Below are 10,055 nucleotides of genomic sequence, written 5' to 3'. Positions count from 1 at the left end.
TGGGCTGCAGGGTACGCAGCTTCCAAAGCGTGGAGGATGGGACGGAGGAGGAGCAGAATACAGAGAAAGGGTAAAGCAGAGGAAAAAATGCTCACGCCAATGGGTAAAAGGGAAAAGGTGAGAAGGAATGGAGTAGGAGAGGGAACCAATGGGCGGGAGAGGCGGAGGCAGAAGGGGGAGGGGCAGAAGCCAATGTGGGAGCCGGGGCGCCGGCGAGGACGCGGCCCCGCGCGCTCGCTCCCCTCCCTCCGACTGGATAGCTCGCGCCTTCCCAGGCTCCCGGGAGACGAGGGTAGGGGCGGGGCCGAGCCGGGCGCGCGGCGCGGGAGGCGTCGCGAGGTGAGGGTGGCGGGGGCGGGGGATTGTGGGACGAGCGGCGCGGGAGCGCGCGTGCGCGCCCCGTCGAGGCTGCGCCGCCGCTCCGCCCCGGGTCGGGTGTGTGTGGCTACGCGCGCGCGCGTGCGTTCCGGCGGTGCGCGCCGGGAGAGATGCTGAGGTAAAGTTCGGGAGAGAGGGAGAGAGATCCGTCAGCGCGAGGAAGCCCGAGTGGCCGCCATTACTGAACCCCGCGCGGTGGCGGGCGCAGGGGAAGGGGGGAGGGACGGGGCCGCCACTGGTGGCGGGGAGGGAGGGCGGGTGGGTTTATCCGGTTGCGGGAGCCGTAGGGCTTGGGGTTTCGGGGCGTGTGTGTTGGGGGGCGGGGGGAGGTTGCTGAAGGGACGCGGCGCTGGGTGAGCGCGCCGGGGGAAGAGGCGAGCAGAGAGTGGAGGAGGAGGCGGCGGCGGCGGGAGCGCTCCCCAGGAATGTCGCTGCCGCCGCCACCGCCGGGACTGCTGCCGTTGAGGAGGAGACGGAGGAGATCAGCGGTGCTAGGTAGGTCCCTGCGAGCCCTCGCTCGTCCAGGCCTGCCCCCTCGCCCCTTACCCGACCTGGCAGTGACCCGCCGCCGGCCGCCCGGCTCGATCGCCGCCGCCGGTTGTAACCAGTTCAAGGAGCTGGGGCCCCGCGGCCGCCGAGGGGAGCCTGGCGCTGCGCTCAGACCTCGCAGGCGGGTCGGGGAGCGGCTGCTGCGGGGTGGGGGGGATACGGTCGGCGTGAAGGGCAGAGAGGCCGGGGGAGGGGGCGCTTTCTCCACAGGTTGACTGGGCCGGGGTCGGCGAAGGCCTGGTGACCGAGGATCGCGCCGGCCCCGGTAAGCGTCTTCTAGCTCGCCGCGCTCAGTTGTCCCGCTGTGGTATAATACGTGGGGGAAGAAGGTGGCTTTGGGGTTGCTGCTGCTAACGAGTTCCACCTGGAAGGGGGAGAAGGGGTGGGCTCATATTCGGAAACACAATCTCGGTTGCAAACTTGAACGCCTTTCTGGGGATCGGCCCTTTCACTTTTTCCATATCTCCTCCACTCCTCCCTGGGTTCTCTACAATTTCCCATCCACTGCTAAAGCTTGGGGTTGTGTGAGAGAACTTGCACTGCGCAACCAAAACCCAGAGTCCTATCGGTTAGCTGCAACTGGGCTGAGGCTTTGATATTGAGTTTTCTCCAGAATAACCTCTAGATTCTCCCTTCTGTTTCCACTAAGGAAAAGTATCGGGGTGGGGGTGGGGAACCCGGCGCGGGAGCGCGCGCGTACTTATCCACACATAAATATACACACTCGCTCCCTCACACCCTCTACAGCGACAGCGTTCTTGGAAATGTGAGTGAGGTGGAGGCTCTGGGTGTAGGTAAGGCTGTGGAAGGTGCAGAGAAGTAAGAGCAAACTATTAGGACGTTTGGTAAAATTCGCGAAAGTTGTAGGGGAGATGCAGATACTTTTTTATGATTAGAAATCTAATTCTGGGCCATACTTAGTGAATGGGAATTTGAATGTCTAAATCTAGACAAAAATTGGCGTATAGGTATGTGCGCACGCGTTTTGAAGTTTAAATCCCGTCGTTAATTTGCTTTGTTCTTTGTGGTAGACAGGTAAAAAACAATGACAACATCTTTTAAAATGTTGAGGAGTACAGCTGCGAAATGCATCGTTGTCTTTACCAATCTTTGCTTATGCTGCCTTCTACAGGTGTTTGAGGAGGGGAGGGAGGAGGACTGCTCTTCTCAAAACAAGGCTAAAACCATTGTTAAATTTAAATATACTATTAAGGACTTTTAACCTGTCGTATGGATCTAATTCACTTCAGGGAAGCTAGCTATATCCATTTAAAATGGTTCTTTTAACAAAAATTTGTTTTAGTTGCAACCATTTGGAAAAATATTTTAATAAGATATATTAATTAGTAAAATGCATGTGGAAATACTTTACTGTCATTTCCAGTATATTTGTACTTTAATTTGATAAAACAGTGCTCTTATTTAGTATTTTTAGACATATTGACCCTATGGATAACACAGTACAGAGTTTTCAGATTAAGGTTTTGCTTCCATTTTAAATTACACTCTCATTTTGGCTCTTTTGTCCCCTCTCTGTAATTGACCCACATTTCTCCTGTCTGTAATACATAGAGCAGAGGAAGAGAGTGGTAAGTGTGGGTCACCAAAAACTTGCAAATGCTTATCTGAAGTAATTACTTTATGACCAAATATACCGAATTGAAAGACTGTGCATACCTAGGCTCTTAATTTTCAAGAAATAGCTTTAGTGATCTGATTGACTTAAAGCAAAATCAGTCTGAATAGTCAGATGAATCAGTCTTAACAGTACAGATGATAATCGATTTGGTTGTCATGCTTAGGCAACATTTTTTAACCCAGGTAAGTGTGTTGTTTTTTTGTATATTAATTATGATGTTTTTATTCTTTCAATTTTATTAATAACACATAAATGATTAATGGGCAGGCATCATCAACTTCAATGACCTATCTTCGGAGCCCTGTGGAAAAGAATCTTCCATTTTATATAACTTACCAGGTATCAGTTCTTAAGCAGGATGAAAATGTCATCTTGAACTCCAAGTTTACATATAAATAAATCTAACTTGTACTAAGCCATTTTTTTAAAGCTCTAAAACAATAATGTTACTTTCTTCAACTTTTAAAACCCTTGCCCAAGTTGCTTGCTCAGACTAGAGGCGCAGAAGACTGACAGTTAAGAAAAACAAGGTAATAATAATCTGGGAGCCTGTCTATCATCAGTGTTTTCATGATGGGCAGTTCTCATTGGTTTATCAAAAATACATTTTGAAGAGTAAAGAAAATGTACATTTATTAGTGATAGTATTAGAAGTGGGGTAGGTTATACTCTAATGTAAGAAATAATTTTACAGAATGCTGATATCTTTTGTCATTTTTTTAACGCTTGCCAATTTAAACTACTTTAGCAATTAAAAATGAGGAAATGAATTATTTTGAACCTTTGAAAGTTGAGGAATGAAATATTTTATTTGCATTTCTTGTTTGTAAATGAATTTGTGCAATAGCTTAGAACAGAAGTTGTATAACTTTTTTTTAATTGAGAAAAAAGTTATGTCTCATGAAGACTGAACTAAACTTTTCCTTTTACAACATTAGCAGGACTGCAGGTTGCCTTTAGTATTCACTTCTTAATTATGAAATGGCAGTAGAGATTTTCTTGATAGCTCCAGATTGTTTTAACTGTCACAACTTTAATTTCCATAAACACTATTTCAGGAATTATTTGAGTCATGATTATTTTTTTCTTTGCACACCAAGAAGATATGCAACTAATAGTATAACTGACTTAAGAAGCATTATATGGTGTTCTGGTTTAGTTATATCCATTTTCCTAAAAGGTGTTTGTGATACACGTTTAAAATACACCAGGGAAATTCCGTTTCTTAAAGAATTGTGAAGAAACTTTGATAAAATATGAACCATTGTTTAATAACTTGAGTGATCAGACTCTTACTAGTTTAAGTGAAGGCTTCAGTTGGTCATTTTATCAAACTTATAGGAAAAACTGTATTTGAAATTAAGAAAAATAGTTTACTCTGAGAGTTTTTCAGATTAAAATTAGGCCTGTTTCCCCCAGACCAATATTTTATTGAGCAGCTAAGCCCTCTGAGTGACATAAGCATAAAATATTGCTCCCTGCTATAAAAGAACTTAAAGTTTTGGTGGGCAAGAGCATCACATCTTATGAATAGTTAGATGCCAGCTCAGGGCAGAATAGAAGAGCTATATACCAGGCTGAACATACTGCTTTAAAAATTGATGTAAAGGAATTTAGATAAAGGAGATGTCATTTGAAAGTTGGGTAGGATGGGGATAAGTGAGAAAAAAAATATTTAGGTAAGTTAATGACAATGTGAACCAAAAGCACAGAGAAGAGAGTGGATTGGTGTGTAAGGAGAAATATAAAGTAAAAATGTAAGTGCAGTTTGTAACATCTGAGCCAAATTGAAAGATTTGGAGAAAGTATTAACATTTTGTGGAGTACTAGAAGGGGTTATGGGGAAATAAACATAAATATGTTGAAATTACTATTCATCCTAGCCACTGCTTTTGACGTTGTTGGACAGTTTTGGAAAGACTCTTGGTTGGCTTCTGATATGCTTTAGTGTGTTAGTTTTCTTCCTATTGATCATGTCCTCTTCCAAAATTGTACATTTCTTTCCATAATTAATTTTTCAGGGCCAAGATGTGGTCTCTTTTTTGGTTGACTATTCGGAGAAAGAAAATTAACATTCCATTGGCCTGGGGAATTGACAGACCCAGGTTTCTACTTAATTCTTTATTGACTAAATATATAAGTCTTTTGGATATTTCTTTATAAAGTAAGGATATTAAATCAAGTGGTCTCTTAGGTGATTTTCTTAAGTTCTAAGATTGTTTGGGCTTGAAATTTATGTTACTGCCTTGCTTCATTTTACTACTGAATTATCATTTGTCTTTGGAAATACTGCCTCATGACTCTCAGCTGTATTCCCCACCTGTTGCTGCAATTGGTTAGTTTTTTATTAAGAAACATTGACTCATTTGACTTTATTTCTTATGTCTGGTAAGCCAGTCCCCAAACTCTGTCTTGGCTTACTCTTTTTAATTCCACTATAACAATTCAGGTTCTTCAACCTGTGGTATTTGTCCATCTCCTGGGCTTTGGACCCCACCAAATCCAGTCTTCCATTCCATTTCTAGACTAATTGGTAATGGCTCCCAGTTGCTTATCACAAGGTCTGATTCCTCTCTGCTCTTGAAGACTTGTAGTCAACTTACGTCCTCAACCTTATTTTTCCAATAGGCCTACACTGGTGGACCACTCTACCCTAATCACCTGGATTTACTTATCTTTACCATCCAAATCCAGTCTGTTTTTAAAGTTTATTCAAGTCCTTTTTCTTCTTTGAAACCATTAATCTATATTTCAGGCATCTGATATCTGTGGTCAAGGGACCAACTCTGGACTGCCTCCATTTTGGTGTAATGGCTTGCTTTCTACATTTCAAAATGGTTGGGAAAAAAATTAAAAGATCAATATTTCATGATATATGAAACATGAAATTCAGATTTCATTGTTCTTAAGTACAGTATTGTTGGAACACAGCCATGCACATTGCCTTAAGTATGGTTTATGACTACTTTTCTGCTATAATGGCAGAGTTGATTTTTTGCAACAGAGACTGTGGCCCACAAAGCCTAAAATATTTTCTGTGTGGAGAACTGATCTTTTCCATACTGTACTGTTCTATCATTTCTTTGAATTTCTATTGCATTTTTCAGGTCTACAGTATAGCACATTGCCTTTATCTCCTCAGCTATGCTTCACAATAGTGGGGGTGTTGCTTTTCAGCTGAAAAAATAATTTTTTTTTATCTGTGCCTCCTTCTAACTTCATATTCCTTGAAGTTCTTACTCAGCCTTTTTTTTTTTTGACTTTTTTTATTGTGAAATATATATTAAAAAATCAATAAATTTCCAAGTACATTTTAACAAGTAGTTATAGAACAGATTTTAAAGTTTGGTATGGGTTACAGTTCCATGATTTTTTATTTTTACCTCTAGTTGCTCCAAGACATTGGAGACCAAAAGAAATATCAACATAATGATTTAGCAGTCATACTCATTTGTTAAATCTTACCTTCTCTGTTATACTCTTCTTTCTCTTTTTTTTTTCTATTTTGTAAAGAAACATTTATATAAAGAAGCAATAAATTTCAAAGTATATCACAACAGTTGGTTGTAGAACAGATTTCAGAGTTTGATATGGGATGGGTTACAGTTCCACAATTTTAGGTTTTTACTTCTGTCTTTGGTGCTGGAGACTAAAAGAAATATCAGTGTAATGATTCAGCACTCATACTCATTTGTTAAACCCTATTTTCTCTGTATAACTCCACTATCACCTTTGATCTTTCTCCCATTCTTTTGAGGTATTTGGGCTATTCCCATTCTAACTTTTTCATGTCTTACTCATCCTTTTAATGTTTCTATTACTTAGTGTTCCCATCACTAAGAAAAGTGCTAAACTTTACCACATGTAGTTCATGTAATGAAAATAATGTTTCACTTCTTTTATAGAATTTTGATATTGAGTGTCAGATTATGACTTACTCCTCCCTCTCCAATTTTTCAAAGTGGGGAGGAAGGGCACAGAATCTGGAAGGAAATGAGCATAGCAGTAGTAGTGGCTTAGAGGACTTCCCGTTTAATACCTTTGTACCCATAAAACCTTTGACATAAAGCTAAACAGATAGCACCTAAGATAGCACGTAAGAAGAGTAAATACTATGGGTTGTTTACATAGGTTGATATAAAGAGATGACCTTTGGTTCTTCTATTTTTTACCACAGAATAAGGAAATGGATTTGAAAGAGTTTAGAATAATTTTTATACCTTGGCCTCAGGGATGTAACATGTTTGGCCTCAGGGATGTAACATGTTGTGGGGTGGGGGAGGATGTAGGTTAAATAATAGGGTAGGCCGTTAACCTGTTTGGAAATAGTTTAGGTCATTGGATTTAAAATATTTTCAGCAGTGAAGCTTTTTTCAAACAATAATTACTTGAAGCATCCATAGATAAAAGTAGGTAAAAGCAGAATTAACCTTACTGAGTAGGGCTTAGGGAGGTCCTGGAGCACTGCCTACTTCGTTCCTCCTGGAATTACTTCCATCACAAACCATCAGATTTACTGTTCATAGACCTGTATAGTTTGTCTTGATGGTAAGACTATAAATCTTGAAGAAAGCGGAAATATTTAGTATTAGAATATTTTGCCATCTTGGACTTTATACCCTCACAGCAATATGTGATTTTTATTAATTGTGACTGCAAATGTGGCTTCGGGATTGCCTAATAGTTTAGGAGCTGGTTGTTCTGTGTCTGGAGATTAATTTGTTTAATCACCAAATATTTATTGAGCACTCACTTTGTGGCAGGTGCTGTTCTAGATACTGGGGCTATGGTAAAGAACAAAACAGGAAATTTCCTTGTCCTAACAGAGTTTAATACTGAATCCTACTAAAATATGCATCCAGGTATTTATTCACTGCATAAATTGTGAAATTAGATTTTCTTTTTCATTCATCAGATTATATATAATCTTGTCTAATGACTAATTCATGGAAATGGTGACTTTTAAAGATCTTGTTTTTTTTTTTATGCTAAAGCATTAAGGACACATTGATTTTAGTATGATATTAGGTTTTGTGCATTCATCAAGTATTTTATTGAGTAGCTTGTAAGTGAAGGACACTCTTCTAGGCCCTTGTAGTATATTGGTGAAGTAAAAAAAAGACCTATATTCTTGTTAATCCCTTATTAAACTTGAGTGAGATGGAGAGGATAGAGGCAAATAATAAAAAAGTAAGTTGTATAGTAAATTAGGAGGTAAGGTGTTAGCAATGGGGATTTTGGGGTGGTTTGGGAAAAGTGCAAAGGCAGGCACATGCTTAACATGTTGAGGAACAGTTCAGTGTTCTCAGGGTGACTCGAGCAGAATGAGAATTAGGAGAATAGTGGGAGAGGTGGCAGAGAGTCAAAGGAGTTGGAGAACGCAGATCTTGTATGTTATTGAAAGAATTTGTCTTTTCCTTTTAGGAATGACTGGAGAGTTCTGAGTAAAAGAATGGGAGGCTCTGACATATTTTAAAAAGAACACTCTGGCTGCTCATTTATGAACAGACTGGGGAAAAGGAACACGAATGGAAGCAGGGAAACTAATTTATAAGGCTTCACATATTCTAGAGCTGAAAATGATGGTAGATGGAATCTGGGCTATAGCAGTAAAGAAACTGAGAAGTGGTAAATTTCTGGATATGTTTTTTAAAATAGGAATTATAGGAATTACCCAACAGTATCATTTAAAAGCAGAAATTAAGTAGTTCTACCTTGAATTAATGAATGCAGCAGTTTTGTGAGAAGGTATAAAATTTAAGTTTTAGTTTAAATTCTGGGTTAACTAAAAATTTATTTTTTCGGTTCCCTATAGAATTTTTTTTTTTTTTTGCAGAAATGTACATCATATTACTAAAACTCCATTAAAAGGAACATGTTATGTTTGAATGACCTAGCACGATTTCTCAGAAACTAACAAGATATAGCTTCATTTTGACAGACAGTTGCAGGACAGTTTAACCCAAATATTTACACCATTAATTTCTGTAAGGAGACTTAGATAAATATTTCCTTGAAATAAAATACATGATTATCTTAAATTAAGGGCAAAATGAGGGACTGCATTGCAAGCTATTAAAAGAAGCACTATTGCTTGGGAAAGAAATAAAAGATTGGGATTAAGAGACCTTCATCCTAACCCTGTATCTTTGATTAGATCGTTGATACTGGTTTCTTCTTCAAGAAAAATAAGCATGATATTGTATGTTTTGAGAAAATGAGAGCAAGTTGTATAAAAGTAGGGTTATGTCAAGTGTAAAAAAAAAAGGTGTTCATTGATACTATCAAATATCACTACTAAATGTATTTGAAAGAAAATTTTCAAATTAAATCAGATAGCCCACATGTAGTTGATTAGTAGGAGCATAAAAACAGAAGGGTTTCTTTTGTTCTCAGCGTGGAATAGCTACCTTGGTGTGTTGGGGATTGAATTATGTCTCTTACCAAAGGCATATTCAGGTTCCAACCTGTGGTCCTGTTGTGAACTCATTTGTAAATAGGACCTTTGAAGATATTGCTAGATACAAATGTCCAATTTGACCAGGTTATGATTTTTCTTTTTTTTTTTATTAATTAAAAAAAAATTAACTAACACAACATTTAGAAATCATTCCATTCTACATATGCAATCAGTAATTCTTAACATCATCACATAGATGTATGATCATCATTTCTTAGTACATTTGCATCGATTTAGAAAAAGAAATAGCAAGACAACAGAAAAAGAAATAAAATCAGATTATGATTTTTTTAAATTTTACTTAATAAAAAGACTTAAGAGGATTGGATGGAACTGCCCCCAATTTTCTTTACTTCTAGTTACTGTATATACTGCTGCCGGATAATATTTGTAATTCACAAGTCTGATCACATCATTTTTCATAAATGTTCAGTACCTTCCCATGAATCAAGTTAAAAAATGGAACTACCTTTTGTTAGGCATTTCACATTTTTAAAATGATTTCATTCTTTAGTTTGTATAGCCATGTAGCCTCATTTTATAGATGCGGGAACTATGTCTCAAGAGGTTAAGGGCTTTTACTTTTGTCAAAAACTAGTAAATATGGGGCAGTGCAGTGGTGGCTCAATGGTAGAATTCTCTCCTGCCATGTCAGAGACCCGGCTTCGATCCTGGTGCCTGCCCACTCAAAAAAAAAAAAAAAAAAAAAAAAAACTAGTAAATGGAAGAGGTCAAATGTGAGATGAGTTCTATCTGTGCATGATTTCTACTACCTGTGTTGCTACATGAACATAGTAATATTTTTTTTTTTTTTTTTTTTTTTAGGGAGGAAGGGAAGGAAAGAAGGATGGAAGGAAGGAAGGGAGGAAGAAAGGGAAACATCTTTAAACATTTTCTTGTTTTATTATATTTTGTTTGTTTGTTTGTTTTTTACATGGGCTGGGGCCGGGAATCGAACCGGGGTCCTCCGGCATGGCAGGCAAGCACTCTTGCCCGCTGAGCCACCGCGGCCCGCCCCAGTAATATTTT

The 10,055-nt window shown here is 39.4% G+C and overlaps 1 protein-coding gene across 8 annotated transcripts in view; it reads left to right on the top strand.

Moving 5' to 3' along the window:
- The first annotated feature begins 400 nt into the window (after nt 1-400).
- Nucleotides 401-10,055, top strand: part of ARHGAP5 (Rho GTPase activating protein 5) — a 93,046-nt gene continuing 83,391 nt past the window's right edge. For 5 of the 8 annotated variants that reach the window (XR_013162221.1, XM_077126994.1, XM_077126992.1 and 2 more), the window contains exon 1: nt 672-873. The gene's annotated coding sequence lies outside the window, so the exon portion shown is untranslated. Of the gene's footprint in view, nt 497-669; nt 874-10,055 lie in introns of those variants that run through there. The other 3 variants (XM_077126991.1, XM_077126996.1, XM_077126995.1) reach the window with 3 other exon arrangements.

This window comes from Tamandua tetradactyla, chromosome 14 (assembly GCF_023851605.1).
Source record: "Tamandua tetradactyla isolate mTamTet1 chromosome 14, mTamTet1.pri, whole genome shotgun sequence".
In the NCBI taxonomy this organism is placed as follows: Eukaryota; Metazoa; Chordata; class Mammalia; order Pilosa; family Myrmecophagidae; genus Tamandua; species Tamandua tetradactyla.
The sequence above is the reverse complement of the archived record's forward strand: the minus strand, read 5'-3'. Positions and strand labels throughout refer to the sequence as shown.